The sequence below is a fragment of the Rousettus aegyptiacus genome, unplaced genomic scaffold (genome assembly GCF_014176215.1).
Source record: "Rousettus aegyptiacus isolate mRouAeg1 unplaced genomic scaffold, mRouAeg1.p scaffold_m13_p_16, whole genome shotgun sequence".
In the NCBI taxonomy this organism is placed as follows: Eukaryota; Metazoa; Chordata; class Mammalia; order Chiroptera; family Pteropodidae; genus Rousettus; species Rousettus aegyptiacus.
This window is the reverse complement of record NW_023416291.1, coordinates 20777261-20800801: the sequence shown is the minus strand read 5'-3', so window position 1 is coordinate 20800801 and position 23541 is coordinate 20777261. Positions and strand designations below refer to the sequence as shown.

The 23541-nt window shown below is 44.6% G+C and overlaps 1 protein-coding gene and 1 pseudogene across 3 annotated transcripts in view; both read left to right on the top strand.

Moving 5' to 3' along the window:
* The window catches only part of ZNF395 (zinc finger protein 395), a 59004-nt gene that overhangs the window by 17917 nt on the left and 17546 nt on the right, over positions 1-23541 (top strand). Inside the window, exon 1 of one of the 3 annotated variants that reach the window (XM_016144656.2) lies at positions 3407-3546. The exons of the other annotated variants lie outside the window; for them this stretch is intronic. The gene's annotated coding sequence lies outside the window, so the exon portion shown is untranslated. Of the gene's footprint in view, positions 1-3406; positions 3547-23541 lie in introns of those variants that run through there. 3 annotated transcript variants of the gene reach the window in all.
* On the top strand, positions 6510-6628 carry LOC118612550 (annotated as a pseudogene).

Here is a 23541-nt window from a genome sequence, read left to right as displayed (position 1 = left end):
TGCTGAAGGATGAGTAGTGATGGCCAGGTAAAGAAGTAAGAGATTGGCATAAAGAGCGTTCTAGGCAGAGGGAAAAAGCATGCGTCAAGCAAAGAAAAAGTCTGTGCAGGCAAAGAACAAAAATTCAGTTTAGCATGTCTAGAGTGTATAGTGAAGTGGGCAGAGACAGGGAAGGGTAAGTAGTGGATGGAGAGATAATTAGAACCTGCACCATAAAGGTTCTTAATGAGCAATGCTGGGATTGTGTTATAAAAGCTACAGGAAGTCTTCGAGGAGTTATAATAGGTAATAGGGGAAAAGGGGTAGTGTAAAGAGTGGATTGGAGGGAGGCAAGGCTGGAAGCAGTTATATCAGGGGATTGGAGATAGTGGCAATCCCATACTCATACTATATCTGTAAATATGTCCATATAATATGAGATAGGGCCTAGGTCTGTTTGATTAACCTCAAGCTAATCAGAAATGCTCTCCAAGAAGCTAATTGGATGCAAAAGAGGTACACGGTGCCTACATTTTAATAGGGAGCTGGTATGTGGGTGGAAGCAAGGTGAAATGCAGTTCTAGGATGGGACAGCGTCCAGGAGGGCAAGCTGTAATCATGGGGGCGGGGGGGGGGTGTTGGAGAGCCAAGATCGGAACCCTACAATTTATAGTCTTTCTAAGTACATTTTGCTTTGTGTAATATGTGTGCTGTGCAGTGTGTGTTTAGGACAGAGCTTGGATTCTGTGTGCTGGGCGTGTGTTTGGGAATGGATGTTTGTGGTGGGAAGTTCTCTGAGTCTGTGTTAATGTGCAAAACTCTGGAATGCATACTGTGCAAGTACATACCTGCAGTAAAGAGGGGTATGCATGCAACATAGGCTGTGAGAGAGCACGTGCCGTTTAACGGCTTGTGTTCGCAAGATGCAGTCTCAAACCGAACAAGCTACGGGCTCCGTTCAAATCTAGAGACTACTTTGATTCACTCCGCCTATAGTGGGAACTAACATATTTGTCAAATGAATGATTATTTTAGTTTTATAAAATTCAAACGTTTTTGAAAATATGTAGTTTTGGTTACAAATTTGAACTAGACATTTTAAGAAAAATAAACTCACAGCCAGGCACCAACATCCATTTATGAAATCTAGCAGCTTAAATACTGTAATGGAGTTTATAGACTAGCTCGAGTCCTAGCTCATGTAAAAAATGCTCACTATTTCATTTTATTGAATAAACATTTACTGAATACCTTGGCCGCATAGGCAGCATGGGCTGTTGCTGGCAGAACTCATTGACCTCTCCTCTGAGTCACCCTAGTCTAGGTGCTGCAATTAAAGCTTAATTATATGCTCTTATATTGTTTCTTAATTGTTGCATGTTTATTAATCCACACTGTATGTTCCTTGGGGGCAGAGCCTATATTATCAACTTTAGGGTGGGTGGTGAACTTGGCAGAGAATATACAGAAGTAAGTAAACACCCACTTTTTGAGGATAAAAGGGAAACAAGAACATAAAGCTATTTAGGAACTGTCTGTAATACATCATATGTGATACCTTAAGAAAAAGGGAGCATATATTGTTGTTAACTAAAATATTTAATGATAAAATATAAAATTCGAGTCTGCATTTTCAAGTTAAGGGAAGGCTTTGGGTATGAACATTATTGCTGTAATCCTCACAATGCCTTCATTCTGTTGTTCTCTTTAATGCAAAACGTATATTTCCTTGAGGAGGAGAGTTAAAAGGCAGAACCAGTCTTTGATGAATTATTTGACAGCAGAATTAGCCTATAGCTGGATTTCTCAACAATGGCACTATTGACATTTTAGACCAAGGTAATTCTTTGTTGTTGCTGGTGGGGGGGGGGGGCTGTCCTGTGCATGGCAGGATGTTAAGCAGCATTGTCAGCCTATATTTATTAGATGCTAGTAGCACATGCCCTTCCCCCGTTGTGATAATCAAAAATGTCTCCAGACATTGCTCTCAGTTGAGAACCAGTGTCCTATAGAAATTTTGGTTCTATTTAGATATTTTTCTATTTTAACAAATGGTGAGAGATGGGGGAAGGGAAATAATATTTATTGCTTATTTGTTCCGAGCTAGGGACAACACCTATATATTTTTAAATTTTATTTTACAGATAAAGAAGCTGAGGCTCAAAGAGATTAAAGAACCTGCCGAAGATCATAAAGCTTGTTCAGTAGTTAAATCAGGATTGCACACCAGGCTTGGCTTGTCTGACCACAAAGCCTTTAGCCCTTTACAGAGCTCTCTGCAAGAAAAGCAGCATACCTTACATTGAAGGTGAACTGCAAATTCAACAAGTATGCTCCCAAATATTTAAAAACTGTTTTGAGGAAGGGAATCCTTCTTCTAGTTCTTACATGTATTTAAATATGATTACATACATCCGCACATACAGACACTGGGGGCCCTCATTACCGTCGTGCCTCTAGTCTTATCTATGAAAAACATAAGAGCAACACAATGGAACAGCTTCAATTCTCCTTGTTACAAATTATACAAAAGCCAGAGCCTAACGGTGCCAAAAGCAACTGCTATTGTTTACATAAAGGCTGAAAGCTAATAGTTAACTTTCTCCCATTCCAGAAAAAGTAAATAACGCCTCATTTTACAACTACAAACTTGTAAAATCAAGTAAAATGTCATAAAATAGAGAAGAAAACATTAAATCAAAAAGGAAATAGAAAAGTCGGTTCCAATGCTCCCTCTTTCTCCCGCTTTCGCTCGCGCTGCGGGTGAGTCCTGGCTGAGCGGCCTGGGTCCCCATTGCTCCTGCCAAAGCTCTCCTCGGTGGCGCCCAGGCTTTCTGGTTTCCTTTCCCGCCCTGTGGCGAGCTTGGCCTCTCTCGGAGAAGCCTGTCCCAGAGCCAGGCCTGGGAAAACAACAGCAAGAAACTTTGGCCCGGTTGGCGTTTCAGTGAAAAAAGGCAAACGAGTACTCAAGTTTGGTTCGGGGCTGGCAGCCGCCGGTTCCGATTTTGGGGTGGGGGTGGGGGGTGGGTCATAACTCGGTCAGGTTCAAGTGCGCATGTGCGCGAGGACTCTCTCGGACACTTATTGAGCGCCCACTGTCTACGAGCGGCCGGGGGTGTGTATCCGGGCGCGCGGTGGGTGTGTGGGGCGGGCGCGGGCGCGCGTCGCCGCTGAGAGGCGCGCAAGCCGCGCGCGCGCGCTGCGCCTGGGGCCGGGGGCGGGGAGAGGGGGGTGGGAGGCGGGGGCCGTGGGGGTGTGTCCCTGAGTCTCGCTCGTTCACTCGCTGGCTGCCGTGCTCCTCCGCTCCCTTCCCGGGAGGGAATCCGGGCCGGGTTGTGGCCGCGGCCGCGTACGTGAGCGCAGTGTCCCAGAGAGGGAGGGCAGGCCGGCCAGGTGGGCGCGAACCGATCCTCGGCGGGCGGGCGGCCGGAGCTGAGCCGGGCGGTGGGCCGCGCCGGGTGGGCGGGCAGGGGCTGCGGCAGCTGCAGCTCCAGCTCCGAGCCGAGCCGAGCTGTCTGAGCGGGAGCTGCCGGCCCGCGCTGCCGCTGCTGCTGCTGGCGGGGCGAGGTGAGCTGCGCGGGGATTTCGCTGCGCTGCAGCCGGGGGACAGGGGCGGCCCAGGAACTTCCCACGCTCCGCACGCCCGCGGGGGCCAGGCCGGCGGCCCGAAGGCCCGGGAGGCTAGCGGGCCGGGGAACGGGGGGTCGGGGCGCGGGGGCGCTGCGACAGTGCCCGCGCTGGGTGGGTGGGGGTGGCCGCCCGCTCTCCCGTGCGTCGCCTTGTTTATCTCGCTCGCCCCTGGCGCTCGCCAAGGCACCCCTCCCCAACTTTGAGCAATTGTCCCGAGTCGCCTCTCTGATGAGGTTTACCTGCCCCCTCCCTGACCCTTTCCGGCTGGTTAGCCAGTTCAGTCCTCCCGGCGCCCCGTGCGTTCCTGCCCACTCCACTGAGCGAGCGGGCGGGCGGGCGGGCGAGTCGGACTCCGGGACGCGCAGCGCGACACACCCTTCAACTCGGGGGCTGGCCCCCACCCTTTCTGTCCTTTTCTGTCCACCCCCACTTCCTTCCTCGCTGTTTAACCCTGCCTCGCCTCACCGGTGGCCCCTGGCCCTCCTTGGAGATGGCACCTTGGGCATGTGGGGTGCCCGGTGGGGGCTAGACGGGGAGTTTGTCATGTGCAAACAATTTCAAAGGCAGCATTTTCTTCCCTTCCTGTCTTGGAGTTCAGGGTGCAGCGCCTTCAGTTTAAGATTAACTCAGGAATCTAAAGAAGCCCACCTGTCAGGCAGTGAGGTGGTGCTGCGTGATTTCAGGTAGCCGTGGCCAATCCTGGTGGCTTCGGAGCATGTCCACAAGGCGGGCGTTCATGGTACCAGGCTGCCAGGCGCAGGGGTTACCTAAAGGCCGACACCACCTTCTTTACATCCCTCTTTCAAAAAAAAGTGTATCTGGTGTAGTTTGCCTGAAAATAAGTGATCAACAGGTATTTGAAGGCCTTTTTGACACCTTCCTAAGGTGTTGTGTAAACAGGTTCAGGTCTCAAGAAACTTGAAACACAAGGAAATATAGTAATTAAGTTTAACTCCACAGTTACTTTTGAGAGGCTGCTATGTTCTCAGCACCATGCCAGGCTCTCTGGGAGATAAGAGGCTTCACAAGAAACCTAAGGCCTTAGAAAGCCTACTGACCAGGTGGAAGTGATTTGAGAGCTCAAGTTCAAATTAATGTGCCAGGACTGCCTAAATTACTGTAAATGCTGGGGGCAGGGGCAGGGGGAAAGGTTAGAGTTGGGGAATGGGCTTAGAGTACTAAATTCTGAAATAAGTTGCGCATTGAAGAATAACTCGCTCGTGAAGCCCCAAAGGCAGGAGAAGAAGAAGTAACAGGTGCGAGAGGTCCCGAGGGACTGCCAGAGGAGAAGGGGTTCAAATAATGATCTCAGGAAGGGGAGATACCAAAGATACAGGAGACGATGCCCTCTAGGGCTTATAATCTCATGGAGGACACAGACTTAAACATGTGAAATAAAACTCAAGACAGGGCACAGTTAAAATGCAAGATGTAGAATAGGTGCTATTGGAGATCAAAGAAGGGAGCTATGGGTAGGGATCACCTACCCATATTCCGGGAGTATGAGATCCTTGAGATGGACCACGAGGTGCCAATGAACATGGCATTCCTGAGAGACAAGGAGGTGGCCTTGGCCACACCAAGGACAATTTCCTGAACAGTAGGAGATAAAGATGGAGAGGAACAATGGTCGAGATTGTGAAAGTCCTAGAAAGCCAACTGGGGAATTGCACTTTACCCTGTGTGTACTGGGGAGACATTAAAGGTTTTCGAGCTAGGGAGTAATGTAATGAAAGGGTATGTGGAAAGGTTTTTAAAAGTAATGTTAGGAGACAAATCAGGCTGTTACAGCTGTGGAGTGCCCAGGGTTTGGACTGGGATAACTGGAAATGGAAAAGAGGGTGAGTTTTAGAAACATTACTGTTGAAATAATCCGTTGACAGGGGCAGAGTGAAGGAAAGCGATGAATGGAAATTAATTCCTTGTGGAAATTGATTACACGCCAGGGCCTTGGAACTGCTGTAGTTAGTAACTTGAGAAATCGGAAATGTGTGTTTTGGAGAGAAGTAATTGACACTCAGGCTGCAGAGAAGTTTTGTGTTTGCCAAGACATCCAAACATAGGTGTCCTGCAAGGAACTGTGACTCCGAGATTGCGGGGAAACCAGGGTGTGTGGTGTGGGAAAGGCGGCCAAAGCTGAGAGAAGGAAGGCACTCCTGGGATAAATAGGGCACCTTCTTGGTCATAGAAAGGCAGTAGAGGATGCTAGTGAGTAGGACCGAAGGTCAAGTTAGAAAGCTCTGTTCTGTATTGCCTTTCAAATGACATTGCCTAGACCCGAACCTGAAATTGGCAAAACAACTCTAGGGATTTGAGGCTCCAAGGAGAATGGAACACTTTATTCTTCCAACCATGGTTGGAGGAGAGTAGAATGGAATTTGCTGAAGACATAAATTGTTGGATTTTGAAACACGCTGAATTTTGCTCTCTATGAGACCTTCAGGTTAGTCCTGGTGTCCCATTCATGGGTGGGGATGGGAAGCAGATAGACGATCTCAAGGACCAAGTTGGAAATTTGGGGCCTAGGGATACTGCCTTTCCCAGGGCCAGAGCCCTTCCAACCTGCACCATTGCCAGTTCCCAGAAATCCAGCGACCTGCTGGCAAAGGTTTTTCCTGAGCTCTGAATTCTGCTTTTTTGTTGCAAGGGTGACTTAGGGTGATTTGCTGAACAAATTCCTGAAGCTTCAGCTTACAACATCTGAGGACTGGTGAATTTGAAGGGTGATTGCAAAAAGTTGCAGAATGAGTGGAGAATGTAATTGCAGTTCTTTCACCCCTCCTATTTCTCTCTGATGCAGGATCCACAAACTAGCAGGGTAAGCTGACTTGCATGCGGAAAGGTGTCCATCAGATATTTTTTCTTTATAGGGAATATATGGTGGTCAAAAAAAATAATGTGTCTACGGCCATGCTACCCTGAATAAGCCCGGTTCCGTCTGATCTCGGAAGCTAAGCAGAGTTGGGTCTGGTTAGTACTTGGATGGGAGACCATCTAGGAAGATCAGGTGCTGTAGGCGTAAAAAAATATGAGGGATTGTAAGCTGACAAGGTCCTTGCAATCTATGAAGTCAACTAATGGTTGCCTCGCCTAAAAAAATTTAAAAAATAATATTGCATGGAGCAATGGTTAAGCTAATTTACTCTTCATAGAGTAAATTAGTTTTCTGTACTATTTTAACCATGATCTACATTACATAAACGTCACAGCCTAGTACACTCAATCATGTAGAGATAAATCTACTTCAGGTTCTTGAAGTACTACCTTTGGCTGGGTGCAATCTCCTCTGATATTTTTATTTTCTATTATTTTTCATTTAGAAATGCTTATTGTCGCCCACTTAATTGATTTAAGTACTCTGTAGTGGACCATAACTCAGAGTTTGAAAAACACAGTTATAGAGAATTTTCACGTTTAGTATTTATTAAGCTGCTCCCCTCATTAGTGCTGTAGGTGGAAGGAAGCATAAAGAAGAGACTGAGTTTTCAGGCTAGTAGGAAAGTGAAGATATACATATGATTAAGGACCAAGGCAAGATGAATAAATGCCAAAATGAAAAATAAGTGCCTGTAGAGTTTAGAAGAAGGGATGAGCAACCTGTGATGGAGTGGCTTGGAAAAACTGTTTGGAATAAAGGAGGACAACCTGTTGGGGCACCTTAGAGTGCCATACAGGTGGGAGGTGTAGCATGGGCAAAGGCTTGGAGTTGGGAAAGTACATAGTGTGTGTAAGAGTGAAGAACACAAGTTTCTGGTAAGAGAGTAGGGGGAAATCAGGTTGGCAAGGGAGGTTAGGATCAAAACGTAGCATAGGGGTTGTAAACGGGTGGCCCAAAGGATGAATTCAGCCTTCAGATGTGTTATAATTTTGGCTGCCCAAAGGTTTTAAAAAATTGGAAGCAATCCAGGAAACCTTTGGATTTAGGACTCTCTTAAAGAATCTGAACAGGAGGCCTCTAGAGCTAAGTAGTGGCTGCCCACCGAGGATGGGAAACAGGCCTGGTGGTCCCCCGTCGTGGTCCCCGGGCCCCTGTTGGCTCAGCGCAATCTCTGCATTCCCTGCTTGGTCCTGCAGGTCTTTGGGTTTGCGACCTAAATTTTCAAGAGACTTGAATGCCAAGCTAGGGAATTTTGGATCATTGTCTCGGACTCTGGGTGGCTGCTGGAGGATTCAGGTAGGACTCTGACAAGGAATCTGAGATATTTATGTGCAAATGACTTGTTTTAGGCAAGTCAACAGCACTTTCTGAGGTGCTGCTGACTGGGACTTTGCAACATATTTCTGATGATTGGAATGGTACTCAGTATAGAGGGCTTTGAGTTGTATTCTATATAGTGAGGTAAATTCCTAGTGACTCCCAGATCTCTCAGGCCTTCCCATTTTCCATTTCTGGCTGCCATGGTTAGATCGTGGCTCCTGGCATATATCCTCTGAGAACGATGTCAGGGTAATAACTTGGTGAGATGTGAATCATGACTGCTAAATGCCGTATGACATTAGATTCTCCGGAGCTTTGGTTCTGTGAGTGAATAATAAAGAAATAGCAAGGAAAGGAGCTATTTCATTTCTTCTCTTATATCCTTACTCCTGAGATGGCCCCAGGGGGGTAGGCCTCCAGGATCCAGAAATTCATAATAAATACAGAATAGCTGGTTCAAGCCCAGATGTTAATGCAAATGACTCCTGGAACACTAGGCTCCTTTGGGGGATCTCCTGAAGTGAATGTAAGTTCAAGTCTCCATGATCCTGAGACAGTTTGGTTTACCTGGGAGTCCCATAACCACCTGTTAGGCTTCCCCAGGCGAGCTATGGGTGAGAGGGACTCAGCAAAAGTCACTTTTTGACAAGGTGCACAATCTGATTATTTTAAACTATTGCTTTAGTAACATTAAGAACAGTTGAAACAAGTGCTTTTTTGCTTACAAGTGTGTGGCCTGAGGATGCAAGGATAACCAGAAGTATGCCACATTGGACGAAATGAAACTCGCTTTCTATTTTATATGATGATTTGGTTACTAGATCAGAGAACTGATATAGCAGCTGTAGTACACTTTGGCTTTAGGGAGAGTGTTTCACAGTTTCTTAAGATACGATGGTCTATGTTAAGCAAGTGGTAGAATGTGGACTAGATGGTGCTATTAATTTAATTTCATGGTGTTATTAATTGGCAAAAACTGTTAATTAGTGGCATTGAGTCAGTCTGGAAGGGAGTCTGAAAATGAGCACCATAGGGTTCTTCTATTCTTGGCCTTGAGCTGTTCAACATTTTTTTTTTCCAGTGTTGTGAATGAAGATACAGAAGGTATGTTTGTCAGCTTTGATGACGGTCCAAAGATGAGAGGGATTGCTTATTTAATAGATAAATCAAGGTTCCAAATTAAAAAGAGAAATTAAAAAAAGAAATTCAGTAAGGAATAAACATAAAGTTTGATTTCGTTTTTAAAAAAGAAATTCCGTAAGGGACAAATTAAAAAAAAAGAAATTCAGTAAGGGATAAATGTAAAGTTTGATTTTTAAAATTTGTATCAAAATGTATCAAGATATTCATACATTCTGGTCAGGTAATTCTTCTAAAGATGTAGCTGAGACCATATCCAAGATATAGATGATGTTTTATGCACAAAAATTATTCAGAGTTTAAAAAAAACTAGCAAAAAAATTGGAAACACTTAAATAGCCAATGGTGTGAGTGAGCTGGAAATAATTCGTAGGTGATTCTGATGGGTAAGTCTTTATGATGGAATATTATGGTCATTAAAAATAATGTTTAGAAATAGTTTTAAAATAACATGGGCACATGTTTCCTCTGAAAGTTAAGGTGCATCTACAAATGAGTTCAAATCTTTAAAAAAAGTACATAGAAAGTGACCAGAAGGAAATATACTAATAATTCTAATACCACAATATAAATACTGGTTGCTTTCAGATGGGTTGAATTGAGTGACTTTCTTTTTTTCACATTTTAATATATTATTTGTATGTTTTATAATGTGTATGCTTATCACAGTGGGAAAAACCCTTCCTTATACATTTTAAAAATAGGCTTTATTTTTTGGAGCAGTTTTAGGTTCACAGCAAAATGGAGAGGAAGGCGCAGAGATTTCCCACATACCCCCAGCCCGCACGCATGCACAGCCTTCCCCATCATCAGTATTCCCCACCAGAGTGCTGCATTTGTTACAACGATGAACCAAGATTGACACATTTTCACCCAAAGTCCATAGTTTGCATTAGGGTTCACTCTCAGTATCGTACATTCTATGAGTTTAACAGATGTCTAACGAAGTATATCCATCATTATAGTATCATATAGAGTACTTTCACTGCCTTAAAAATAGTCTGTGCTCTGCCTGTTTATTCCTCCCTGCCCCCAACCCCTGACCTCTTCACTGGCTCCGCAGTTTCGCCTTTTCCACAGTGTTGTATAACTGGAGCCATACACTATGCAGCCTTTTCCGATTGGCTCCTTCACTTAGTAATGTGCATTTAAGGTTCCGTCATGGCTTTTCATGGCTTGAATAATACTCTATTGTCTGGATGTGTCACAATTTATATGTTTACTTACTGAAGGACATCTCGGTTACTTCCAAGTTTTGACAATTATTATAAATAAAGGTGCTGTAAACATCTGTGTGCAAGTTTTTGGGTGTAAATTTTCAGCTCCTTTGGGTAAATACCAGAGAGTGCGATTGCTAGATCACATTGTAAGAGTATGTTTAGTTTTATAAGAAATGGCCAAAATGTCTCCCAAAGTGACCGAACCAGTTTGCTTTCCCACCAGCAATGAACGAGAGTTCCTGTTGCTCCACATATTCACCAGCATTGGGTGGTGTCAGTGCTCTGGATCTGGGGCATTCTAATAGGCATGTAGTGGTATCTCATTGTTTTAATTTGCATTTCCCTAACGACATGTGATGACATCTTTTCATGTGCTTTTTTGCCATCTGTATGTCTTTTTTGATGAGATGTCTATTAATGTCTTTGGCCCATTTTTAATCAGGTTATTTTCTTATTGTTGAGTTTTAAAGAGTTCTTTGTATATTATGGATAGTAGTCCTTTGTCAAATGTACAAGTATTTTTTTTCCTAGTCTGTGGTTTGTCTTTTCATTCTCTTGAACACTGGTATTTTAAAACATTTTATTGTTCAAAAACAGGATGGGGTAAAGGTAGGTGTCAAGCACTGGATTGGGCCCTGGAGGCACAAAATAAGACTCTGCCCCTGACCTTAATATGATGACCAGATGAAAGGGGCAGACCGACAGGTGAACAGACAAGCACAGTGTACCCTGGTGGTATTCTAGGCACGCTGAGGTGGGGCAGACCATGTGGGAAAAAAGTTTCGAGATTGTGCTGTTGTTTGTGAGTTTAATGTGAGCCCCATTAAGATGAGGCTTTTAACAAAGTGAATCCAGTTCAAAAGTGGATTCGAAATTCATTGACCCATTCAGGATCTAGTTTTAATGACCTCTGCTGGTCATGTGACATTTGGACCACTGTGGGGCCAAAGGAAAACGAGCAAGCAAGATAACCCACAGGAAGGTGACTAGGACGATGTAGCATCACTTATAGCAGGGTAAACACCATGAGACCAGGGATGAGACCGAGCCTTGCATTGCTCTGTAGGTTTAGTAACAAAGAGAGCAAGGGATGGATAAATTTAGAGAAACTTTTGAGTGGAATTTCCCAGGAGCACATATATTTAGTTTCTACCAGACAATAAGTTTGTGGTTTGAGTTAAAATTTTTTTCATTTTATTATTTTTAGCTTATGTGTAGAAAATTTGATTGAGTTTAATTTTGCCTAGAGATTAGTTAAATATATGGCTTATTTAGAATCTACCCTGATTATTTAAAAATTTTAGATTTTCTTCATGGGATTTTTGGACGAATTATTTTTGCTGTTGGGGCCACTGCTAGGGTGAAATCACAAGCAAACGTTTCTTAGCTCTGTAAGAAGAATAGAGGTTTATCTCATCTTTGGAGAATATCACAAGACGATTTCTGTCTCCGTGTGATTCAGGCTTCCATTTTGACATTTGAAAAATCAGTATTTGGCAAGAAAGTGCTCTCTCTTCACCTGGAGTAAAGCATTTTGGGGATATATGACCTAGGGAATGACAGTTTTAGAAGTATGTAAAAATATAGGCAGAAGTTGGTTATTTAGTACTAAAGTTGGCAATATTTGTACGTTGATCATAAAGGGCCAGTTCTCTTTTATCTCAATAAATTTGGGCCCCACACAGTGTGTGGTAGGTACATCAACTCTGCTTGTTGAATTGCTATAAATCAGTTTACTGGGTCACATAGAGTGTGTACGGGAAAAACTTAGACTACCATGAGCCGTTTTTTTTTTTTTTTAAGGAAAATACAATAAGAAATAACACTTCTTAGCCTTTTTTGTCCTTTGAGTACTGAGACGTCATAAAACACTTTTAGTAAAAACAACCACATTCGGTGGCTGTTTTTCAAAGTGCAGGGAGAATGAAAAACTCTCTTCTCTTTCTGTTTTTCTTCTGCTGCTGAAAACGAATTGCTCTTGGTGTGGCGTTCTTAAATTCATGTGTCCTCTATCCATTTTAATCTTGTTATCTATTTTTATGGTGACTGTCACCATGGTACTCTGTGCTCTTTACATAGCACAACAGAGATTTCAGATGTCTGATAGGACAGCTCAAAGTTCTGCTGCAGCCGGCAGAGAAACTGTGTTTGAGTAGTCCCCCCCTTTTTTTTTTAAATTGAGTATAATTTGCATACAGTGGAATGCTCAGATCTTAAGTGTGCTGGTTAATCAGTTTTGACAAATGCATTTTGAGACAGAACATTTCCGTCATCTCAAAAATGTTCCTCATGACCATTTTCAGATTATCTTCCCCACAAATGGGAATGACCATTGCTCTGATTTCTAACACCCCAGGTTAGAGTTTTGCCTCCTAGGTTGTTAACATTAGAGTTTTGTGTGTCTGAGGACTTTATACATAGTACTTTGCAGAGGTGAAGGAAGGGATGTCTGTTTAAAAATCAGTATCCTATAGGTTATGTGGTCCTGGTGAGTCGATAATAATTTGGATCCTGTCTGATAGGACATTCATATTCTTCCTTCTCAGTAATCTATGGGAGCCAGATTAATGTTCGGGATCCCGATCCCACCCAGATGGGAGAGTCTGGCACAGACAGCTAGGCCTGGTGTGGAATAAGTGTGGTTGGGCAAGGGCTGCCATTAGTGGCGTGTGTGTGTGTGTGTGTGTGTGTGTGTGAGAGAGAGAGAGAGAGAGAGAGAGAGAGAGAGAGAGAGAGAGAGAGAGAGAGAGAGAGAGAGAGAGTTGTGTTGGAGAGCTGGAATCCTTATCCAGAAGAACTAGAATGGCTCTTAGGACATCCCTTTGGATTACCCAGAAGCCCCCTGACATACTTTCTCCTTTTTCCTGCCTCTCCCTTGAACTAGCATATAAATTTAACAATCCACAGAGTTACAGAGTTGGGCTTGTACTTTTGAAACAAGATCCCTGTTGCAAAGCCCAGTGCTTTGCACTGCTGAGCTCTCAGCCTCCTGGGAAGTGTGTGTCAGATTTGGGCAGAAATTTCCCCCAGACACATTATTGAAATGTGTTGAACAGGGTCAGTTTCTTTCTTTTTTAAAAAAAAATTAAATGTTTAAATGCAATTTTCATCATACAAGTAGTACACGAACACATTCTCCATAGGGGGAAAAAACATGGAAACCTTTCAGAGCAAACGAAACCTTTCTTGATGACCACTTCTCATGCAGTCCTTCCCTGGAGGTCACCCGCTGTCACAAGTTTGTTAGTATTTTTCAAATGCTTTAGATATTTGCATTTATAGCCGTGGACCTTTAAAAAGTGACACTCATTGCATTGCAAGTATTGTCTTTCCCTTGCCCCCCTGCTTGCAAGGGTACACACCTTGGTGATTGTGCCTAATCCTTCTGTATAGGTCTTTTGCTTTTGTTTAACTCTTGAATGGCCTTTCTTAGAATCAGAAGGCTAAACTTTAGCCTTCCCCTAATTGTTGGACCTTTAAGTTATTTCCAAATCCACTACTGTTACAAATGTTATTCCAATAAACTTGGCTGCATTTGCCTCTTTGTAACACAGGTGAGTGTTTCTCTAGGGTAGATACTAAGGAGAATTGCTAGGTAATAGGGTCCTTTCATTTAAAATCCTAATGAAGGCACATGACAAGGTCAGTTCCTAGCTTAGACAATGTAAGGCAGCACATACTTCTGAACCCCATAATTACTTATATCTGGTTCCTGTGAGGACTTTGGCCTAGATGTTGGTCATGGTTGTGTGGAGAAGAATTATAGGATGGATGAGCCGCACATTGTAGACCAGGTGATAAATTCTAAACCTAGTTCATTCCCTAAGGGGAGACCTTCAATGCATCTGTGATTCTTCTACGTGCCATCTTTAGAAAACAGAGGGCTACACCCCTAAATGCTCAAGCCCAGGCTGAGGTGTTTGGAAGCATTTCAGTGTTCTGGGAAAACGAATCTAGAACACTGTCATGTACTTTTATTAACGGTTTCATTTTATGTGGAGAAGGATAGTGTATGTGTCTGTGCTTACACTTCTGGACATCATCTCCAGATCTCTGAGAACTCTTGGAAAACATGAGGATTTGTTATATCAGGCCAAACTCATGCCTTTAGTAGCCAGTGTGACAAGGGAAGGCTTGGCCGTGTCCCTCTTGAAGGGCAAATATTGGTGCCACTGGTCACTTAGCTGGTGAGAGACAGACCCCTTTTGCACCCTTAATTATTTCACATGCATTCGCCTGCATATCTCTTATGCAGATGTTAGTGTTTCTGACCCTGGGGGAACCCCACTGTTGCATTCAAGCAATTGCCCAAAGCTGGTAATGCATTTATATTGCCTTCTTTTGGGGTACTGAGGCGTCTCCTCCTCTGGTCTCCTGTGAGTGTTAGCGGGTGCTCCTTCATCTGTTGTTTCAGGATTTGGAGACAGAGCTGGCCCACTGCCTTATGGCTCCCATTTGCTCGATTCTCTCAGGGCCCTCCTGGCCTTGATCTTTCTGGGCACTCTGGCGTGCCCTTCCCCTCACACAGCGCATTCAGGTGACCGACTCTCTTCTCTGTTTACAAGTTATCTTTTTTTGTTGGGCAGCAACCAGTGTTCCCAGTGTGGACGATTCTCTAATTTTATAGGGAGTAGGAGGCAGTGCGTTTCTTTTTGTTTTTAATACTTTTGCAGTGGTGCTGGACAAAAGGATTTTTTGTTTGTTTGTTTTGGCCTTTGTGACCACAGCAGGATGACAGTCTGATCTGCAGTGACATAGAGGCCCCTTTACTGGGTTCTGACTGTTGCTACAGAGCTCTTAACATGATTTTGATTTTTTTTTTCCCTTGTATGTATTGCCCTGTCCTTGTCAATGTTAAAATTTACTGGCCGCTTTTTCCTTTACTTACACAAAGTCTTCCCTGTAATCGTTTCATAAGTTTGGCTTGGCATCACCCAGAGTTTGGTGCCTTTTTTTGTTTGTTTGTTTTAGGCTGACATTTATTGAGCACTCTGTGCCACTCACAGTGCTAAGTAGTTGAGGTACATTTTTTCGTTCTTTTTTAGGCTACACTCTCAGAGGAGTCAGAATCTCTAGGAAGTAGCACTTGGCGACTCTTAAAAACTAAGGCACTGTTTAAAAAAATTGCATCGCCCCATCCAAGTCTCAAATTATCCCCTGGAGCAGGAGCCAGTGGTTTTCTCGTTTTAGAGGTGGGGAAACTGAGGCACAGGAAAGTGCGGTCATTTGCCCAAGGTCACATAACTGGGAAGTGCAGCCCTGACTGTTTTACTGAGCATTCTCTTTGGGGTATTTGTAAAAGTGTTAAATAGGAATAATTGTCGCCGAAATCCTGGGGGACCCCCTGCTTGATGCTTTGCTGTTGTAATGCCCGTTTCATTTCCCTTCCATGCCAAAACCACCAACACCGCAGCGACCTCTTGGTGACTTGAGTTTTTACTGACAAGGAGCCTTTAAAAGGTCATCAGTCTAGCCTCTTCTCTTACCCGATGCATAATTTTCCTGTATCATAGAGAAGAAAGAGCATATCTTTTGGAATCAGACATAATTGAACTCACATCTTAGTCATGTCACTTTCCAGCTCTGTGGCCTTGGTGACATTATTTAATCTCCCTGAGTCTCAGTTTCCTCATCTGTAAAATAGAGAAGAAGAAAGTGATGATTATATTGTGACAGATGAAATGAGATACAGTCTATGAAATGCTTCACAAGTGACTGACGCATTGGTCTTTGATAAATGATAGTTGTTAGAACGTTCCTAAGGAACATCAGCCTTTGAAAGGCTGCAGATTGCATAGGTTTCCTGTTTTTCTCTTGCCTGTTTATTCTGTAACAGTTATAATGAAGTCGCTCGATGCGATTTTGTTGCTTGTGAACATCCCACTGCCTTTTCCCTCGGAAGGCTCTTGTCTTCTGCTGGCCCTGAACTAGGTTCAGTCTACCTGCCGGCCTAATACGAGTGAAGTTCCCTGCGGGGCCAGCCTCATGGTGGGCAGGGGCTCACCAGCTCTGTGTGACCACGGCCCGTGTGTTTCGGCCTAACGAATCACCCGTTTCATCCTTCACTGCTCTCAAAACTCAGGAGTGTGGGCCATCTGGTCTCTGTGATTGATCCACACTTATTTTGTCACTTTGGTTAGAACATCCTCACTAGTGAGCACTCCGATCAGTGTTGCCGCCCTGTTCATTTGAAGAGAAACATCCAAGAGTAGACACCCCAATAATTTGAGCTCAGACTGGGGTGACGTCTCATTCAGCCTGTTTCCCGACCCCTTTTCCATCTTTGAACTCATCCCCAGTCCCACGATTATTGGGGCATGAAGATTCCTTAAATGGCCTCCTCCAGAAAAAGGTACTTCCTTAGTGGGTCGTGCCTTGGGCAAGTCCCCTCCCCCACTGGGCTCATTTTTCACTGTGTATTTAAAAGATCTTCTTTTACAGTATCTATAGTCTCTTTACTTTGGCTGACTTTGTATTTTCTGGGGGAAATGTGTGTCTCCCTCGCCCTCCAGTCACTCAGCAGATTTTTTTTTTTAGATTCGTAACACGTTTTGTTTCAACTCATGTCAAATGCTTGAGATTTTAACGTGCACACTGACCTAACTTTATAAGCTTAATCCTGAAAGCCATCTTTTTTACCAGGCTTCAGTGTTTGATCGCTGGCTGTTTTTTTGCATTTTCCTGAAAGAAGCGAATTCTGATTCAGTCGTCTAATTATCTAGCACAAAAATCAATGTAGCTGTGGAGCATATGAAGTGCTTTCATTAACACGTGCTAGATGTGTGGTCCAGGCGGAAGCTCAGTCAGGCCAGAAGTTTCTTAAAGGCAGGGCCTGAAGCTCAGGCTTCTTAATCTTTCTGTTTAGTTGATCAGCAAGAGCCTGGCACATGTGTTGCATGTCAGCAGATCTTTAAAAATGTTGTTTGTGTTCTGTGGTGCCCCTTTCCCTGGGTTTCTGGTGAGTTGGTGTGGAACTGTTTCCTGGGTGGGTCTGCAGTAGCGCGGGCTGGATCCAGATCCAGGACAGCTGGAACCCGGGACCGGAGCGTGTGCAGCAGTGCTGGAGGTCTGTCGCAGGGGCTGGCCGGCTCTGCCTCACGGAGGTTTGACTGCAGCCCTTGCACCTCCCTGGGCAGGGCATCCAGACTGCGATTTGGGCTCAGGGGAGGAGGGCAGGACTGGGACGCGTCTCACGTGGGAGCCTGCAGTGTCCTGGTCCTGGCCCTGGGCTTGGTGTTGAACTCTCAGCAACAAGCCTGGGGTTGGTTCTCTGTGGCCGGCAGGCCTCTGAATGGAATGCGTTGGATTTCTGGGTTCCCCCATCCTGCTGCAATCAATTTTCTTGTGATTTCAGTTACCTAGTAGCTCACTCGTGGTCAACTCTTTGCTCTCCTTTAGAGTCGGTAGTTGTATTACTAGTTCTGGCCGAATGACCTTTCACCCCCTCAATTCCCAGATGGCAGCTCGACAGTGGATACTGGACATTCGGAGTAACCTGTCGTGTTATTTAGCACTCAAGCTCCCTTCTAAAATAGGGGAACAGGGGAAGGAAACACATCTGTTGAATTTCTTCCAGGTGCTGGGCATTGTTCTCATTTTTCACCGGTGAGGTGGGAAATCGAGGCTCTGAGATGGTGGCTGTCACAAGTCACACGGGTCGAGGTAACTGGCTCCTACCTGCCCTTTCCCTGGAGAAGCACCCTCCGCGGTGGACCTTGGCTTAGCTTCTCCTGAACAGGCTGGGTGTCCATTTAGAAGGGGCCAGTGTTAGCACTTCATGGCAACGAGCCTTTCTTCCCCCTCAGCCACAGCACCCCTGGGAGATGGGAAGCATCCCCATTGATGTTGGAGGGAATGCTCCCCTCTTAGGAGAGCGAGCAGAGTCTCCCAGGAGAAGGTGATAGAGTGACAGGGTGAGGAGCTCGCTGCCCCCCATCCTGACACGAAAGAGCTGAGGGGCTAATTGGGGAGTGAGAATAATGGGGAAAGCTGGGTTAAAAGTTGGTCTGCAGAAGCCTGGTTACCTGCCCTCTGGCCATACAGATCTGTTCCCGTTGGCCAGTCAGCCATCCTGGTCTTGGAACAATTCTGGTATCCAGCTCTTATTTCAGATTTTTAAATGCTATCAGCCACTAGAATGTTCTGCCATCCCAACAGCACATGTTTCTTATCTCGGGCCTTATAATTTCCAAGATTACAGCTTATTTCCCCTGAGTTTACATTTCAGACAGTGGCTCCCGGATGAGACTTGGGTTCCTGAGGGTTATCTGAGCACCTCATTCCCTTCCCTCAACTGTTTATCTTTTCTGGCTAGCTGTCTAGTTGACCAAGCTTGTCTACATGGGCATGGTGTTTCTTTAATTTCGGATCTCACTCTTCTAGCCTGGCTCTCAGACCAGGTCACATCTGTCTTGGGCTCTTACGGCCCTGTGTACTCTGATAATCCACCACAGGAGAGGGCTGCTGCCTTTTTATTACCTATTGATTCCCGCCAGGCAAGTCTCCAGGTGGCTCTCACCCTTCCCACGAGGCCCGCTGCCTGTTTGTTTAGTGCCATCAGGGAATGCCATCATTCATTCAAATGACTCCTGAGTTCCACATAGTTTTTCTGTTTTAACTATTTAAATGAAAAGAGTATATGAAGTCGAGTCTGGGTTTCTCTGCCTTCTTAAAGGAGTGAAAACATGATGAATGAACCCTGTTCCTTGCTCTCGGGATTGACATGTTGGGCATCATTGCCACAAAGGCCCCCCTTTCTCACCTGTTCACCCTCGGGGCCTTATGCTCATGGGTCCTGGATTGTTAGGCTTTTTAAATTCTCAGGTCTGTGTTTTCTATTTTTGGGGTGGTTCTTTTTGTTGCCAGCTTTTGCTTTTCTTTCCTATCAGTGCCTCTAGATCCTTCTTCCCAGTGAAACTCACACTTTCTTGCTCACAGCATTATGAGGTTCAGACAAGGCAAAAGTAAAGGCATCAGCGCTGTGAACTCCAAAGGCCTCTATCCACACCCCCTGTCCTGCACCCTGGTCCTGAGCCCCCGTTCTGCGGCTGGGGAAAGAGAGAACTAGACCAGGAGCAGCCAGGAAAATTGCAAGTGCCACTGCCCGCTAGCTCGGGCAAATAAGTGACCCTCTTGAGAAACTTCAGGTTTCTGAGTTGTAAATGGGGATTAAACTGTGTCTCCATATTTCCTTGAGTTGCTGGGAGGTCAGGGAAAAAAGGAAGCCCCCAAAGGTGTGCGTTAACGTGGGCATAAACCCAAGTGCCATTCAAGTATTCATTCATTGGTGATTTGAGTTAATGTGCAGGTTCCTTACACCCTCACTCTGAAAACTGCTTGAGAGACGTGTTAATTCTTTGAGGCTTGTTCTCCTGGAGGTGCTCAGCTCCTGGTTCCCTCCTTCCCGCGGGCTCTGGGGAAAAATGCCGAGTCAGCAATCCTCCGTCTGGCCGCCTCCTTCTGGAGCTCTCACGTAGTTTTAGCACAGTGCAAATCAGGTTTAACCACAGCGCCTGCACCACCCGTACACATGTGCCCCCCCCCCCCCCCCCCCCCCCCCCCCGTGCACACACAGCACGGTGCTGGAAAAGCTCTCTGCCTCCCGTGGCACCTTCGTAAGTGCGGTTTTACCTGTTTTCAAGATAGTACTTCTCTCTGAGAACAGAGTTTGCACACTAAAACTTTCCCCTTGCTTTCGATACCTGTCTTCATCTTAGGGCAAGCATCAGAGCACATGATGTTTCAATCAGGGGCTCTCCTCACCCGTGGGAATATCATCTGCCTAGCATCATAGATCTGATGGGTTAAGCGAGATACGGCCTCTGCCCTCGAAGGGCTCATGCCGTCTTAAGAGATGTGCTGTCCTTTTGGTTCTCGTAGAAATAGCTGGAGTGTACCGAGGCCTGTGTGCCAAGCACTGTGCTGAGAGTTGTCTTGTGTAATACGGAGCAGTGTATAAATGACAGAGCAAGGAACAAAGGGCACTGGCAGTGGCGGTTTTGAAAGCGAATGGGGAGCTAGGTGTGAAGGAAGGGGAAGTGTGCTTTTTCCTGGGTGGAACTGTAAAAATGTTTCCTCTCCGGCCCACAGTGCCAACAGAACGGTCTCTTTCACTTGATCGAATGACCGTTGTGCATTCGGACCAACAGAAGTATTTGATGGTTAGGGTCGTTTATTATTTGCTGGAGAAAATTCAGTGTAACCAGATCAGATGACCTATTTCTATGGCCCATCTGCTGGAATATGAAAAAAAAACTACTATTTGGGACTCTTATTTTCCCCTTCCATTATTCTATTACATCTATTACTCACAGTAATGGAAGGCTGGATACTCACTTACAGGGGATGCTGTGACCCGGATTTCAGCCTCAAAAGGGGGAGGGGCAATCTTTAAGGTCCCTGATAGTCTATAATTTTAATTTCATGGGTATTCTCAACTTTTATACATTGACGCAGTGTAATTCAGTTTTTAAAAACCTTCAGAAAAAGGCAGTGATTAGAATGCTCTGAAAATCCATGTGGTCATTCTCTGAACAACTGATTTAGAAATATTAGTATTGCATCAATCACTAATATGCTCAGTGCGGTGTATCTTAAGCTTGTGTTTTTAAAATCTAAAACGCACATCATACATTTTAGAAATGGTATATCAAGGCCTGTTAAATAACTTGAGACATCTAGAAGTTTTAGCTCAGGCCCTTGGCTCCATTCAGAAGAGTTTCTATCCAGACCCACGCTGGATAGAATCCAATGGGAAGAAAAGGTTAATATATGCTCAATGAAGAGTCATTTTTTTACTTTCTCTGGAGAAGGCACCTCAGAAAAAAAATAAGACTTGAGAACCAACCGCCAGGCAGAATTTGGGTGGTGAGGCTGGGGTATGCCCACTTGTTTTTGCCAAGTTCAAGTGGTGACCTGTACACTAAGAGGACCATAAACATATCTACGTATGACTGTGAATATGCTGCAGATGCACTTGGCATCTCTCAACAGAAATCGTTCCTGGCTACGAATTGCTGCAAAATAATTGGGACTCCTATTCTCCATTGATTTATGTTGTAAAAGAAGAGATGTGCTTTGTTACATTTTGACCTTTGGATGAGCTTGGACTAGCACATTGAAAACAAATTAGGTTAAAACTTGACAGATTTATAAGAAAAAAACAAGCAACTTTCTGATAAAAGATTAAGAATGCAAATTATTAGCCAAAGGACTGAAAACTCAAACTGCCATTCTGTACAGTGGTTACCCAGTGGAGATCATAAAATAAAGCAGATGAGGTTTAGTAGAGAACCTGAAACCGTTGGCAGAGGGCTGCGGCCCCTCACCTCCATCTATAAATTGTTTATTAGAGAGGTAGCAGGCATCCAAGATTTAACAAATGGGAAACTTACTCCAAACTTCTCTCTCCTCAACTTAAAAAATAAAAACCCCTTAACTATTTAGTTGTGTAATGAATCATGTTGACTTTTTTAGAAGTGCCCCTAGGTGATGTCGTGGCTTGCTGCTGTGTCCCTGGGTGGTAGGAGAGAGCAAGCATGGTGCCCGAGTGTGTGCGTACACACACGTACGTGTGCTGAGACATGTGGTTGTCTGGCAACAGTCACATGTCAAATAGCCCTTTGCAACTCAGAACCACAGAGCGGGTTTGTTTTCCTCTTCTGTCTGTTCCAGTTTTTTAACTGATGGCAGAAGTCCTCATTAAGGGCTATTAGCATATCAGGATATGTTTGCTGAGCCTGGAAAGGGGCTAACCCTTTTCGGACATTGACCAGAATACATATTCTAGGGTAGCCAGTCCCTCCTATTAGTGGTAAGGGCTAGAAGCACAAGAGGGCTCAGGATTCCTTAGCGGGAGGTCTTTTTTTTTTTAGCAGGAGTTTATGTTCCAATCAAGGAATTCCTTCAGTCAAGAATGTAACACTATAAAGGGGGATTCAGCTATATGTCGAAACATTGTTATCGTTACTCCCCCCACCCCCTCCCAAAGGGTGTTTCTTGATTTCTCTTTGCTGACCAGAACCATATGGCAAATTAGGGGATGGCTAGTTTACAGGGACCTTTGATAGCTCTCAAGAAAGAAACCAGTAGGGGAGTGGATAGAAGTAGAGATCAGGAAAGAGGTTTGAAGGGGGCTCCAGTTAGATGGATAGAAATGTGCTAGACGGAAGGGTGAGACCCTTGATCCGAAGTATAAAGTGACAGGCGGTCCTAGAAAGTGAGTCTAAGGTCCAGCGTTAAACAGGCTTCTTCAGCCACTCGCATGGCAGGCCTCTTTATGTATTCTAATCTACTTCTGAGCCCTTGAAGGACACTGCTGATTGTGTTATCTGTCACGCCATGTCCATAATATTATGAGCGTGCCGATGAACACAGGAGAGGCGTGGAATCCCACCTGGTGATGCTGCCCGGCCTACATGTAGTCTCGATTTGTATTTTTCACTTTTGTGTTATCAGTTGCCAGTATAAACTTGGCTAAAATCTTCCTTAACTTTTGAGACTGATTGCATTATCTCTTTGCTCCCTCTCAGAGGGCAGTGTGTGTATAAAGGTCTTCCCAAACCACTAAATGATTAACTGTGACTAGGATTGTTTAACAAGGTCACACTAAAGCACTGACCTCTGTTTTGCAGGTAATAGGCTAACATGCCAGTGGAGAAGAGATTTTCAGGGAAAGAAAGTACACAAGGAAACAAAAGTAGAGACTTGCTGGATCGGAGTTTTTTTCTATCAAGTTTCACTGACATAGGGGAAAAAAAAAAAACCACGTAGATAAAAAGCAACTTAACTGAGTGTTTTATTTTGAGATCCCACACCTCCTGGAATCATGGCAGGATCGTGACTTTCCATATGAGGTAGACATGACTTCAGCCTCCAGGGCTGCTGGTTCCTTGTGTAGCCTCGGCAACCTGAGCTGTCTGTAGCTCAGTTTCCTCATCAGAAGCAAAAGACCATGTCTTTCATTTCAAGTTGTTCAGAGGATTAAATTAGATACAATTTGTGAAAGCTAGTGCCTGTTAGGCACTTAACAAAGGCAGTTTCCCTTCCTCCTTTCTCTTCTGCTTTTAAAAATTAAGATTTGGGCATACTATAAATGAACAAAATGTATTTCAGTGTGGAATTTGGGCCAGTTAAAGGAGAAAGGCCAGAGAAGGAAAGCAAACACACGTGGGAACAAACGGGAAGTGGGCAGGTTCACCAACTTTATGCACATCCAGCAGACTTTGGAAGGTGTGGGGTCACAAACCAAATAAAAAGTATTTTTCAAATTGTAACAAAAAGAAAAAAGGCTTACAAAACCGTTGTCAGAGTCAGCCGAATATTTCAGGCTCCATTTGGAGACTGGAAGCTCAGGAATTTTGGAAATACTACTCT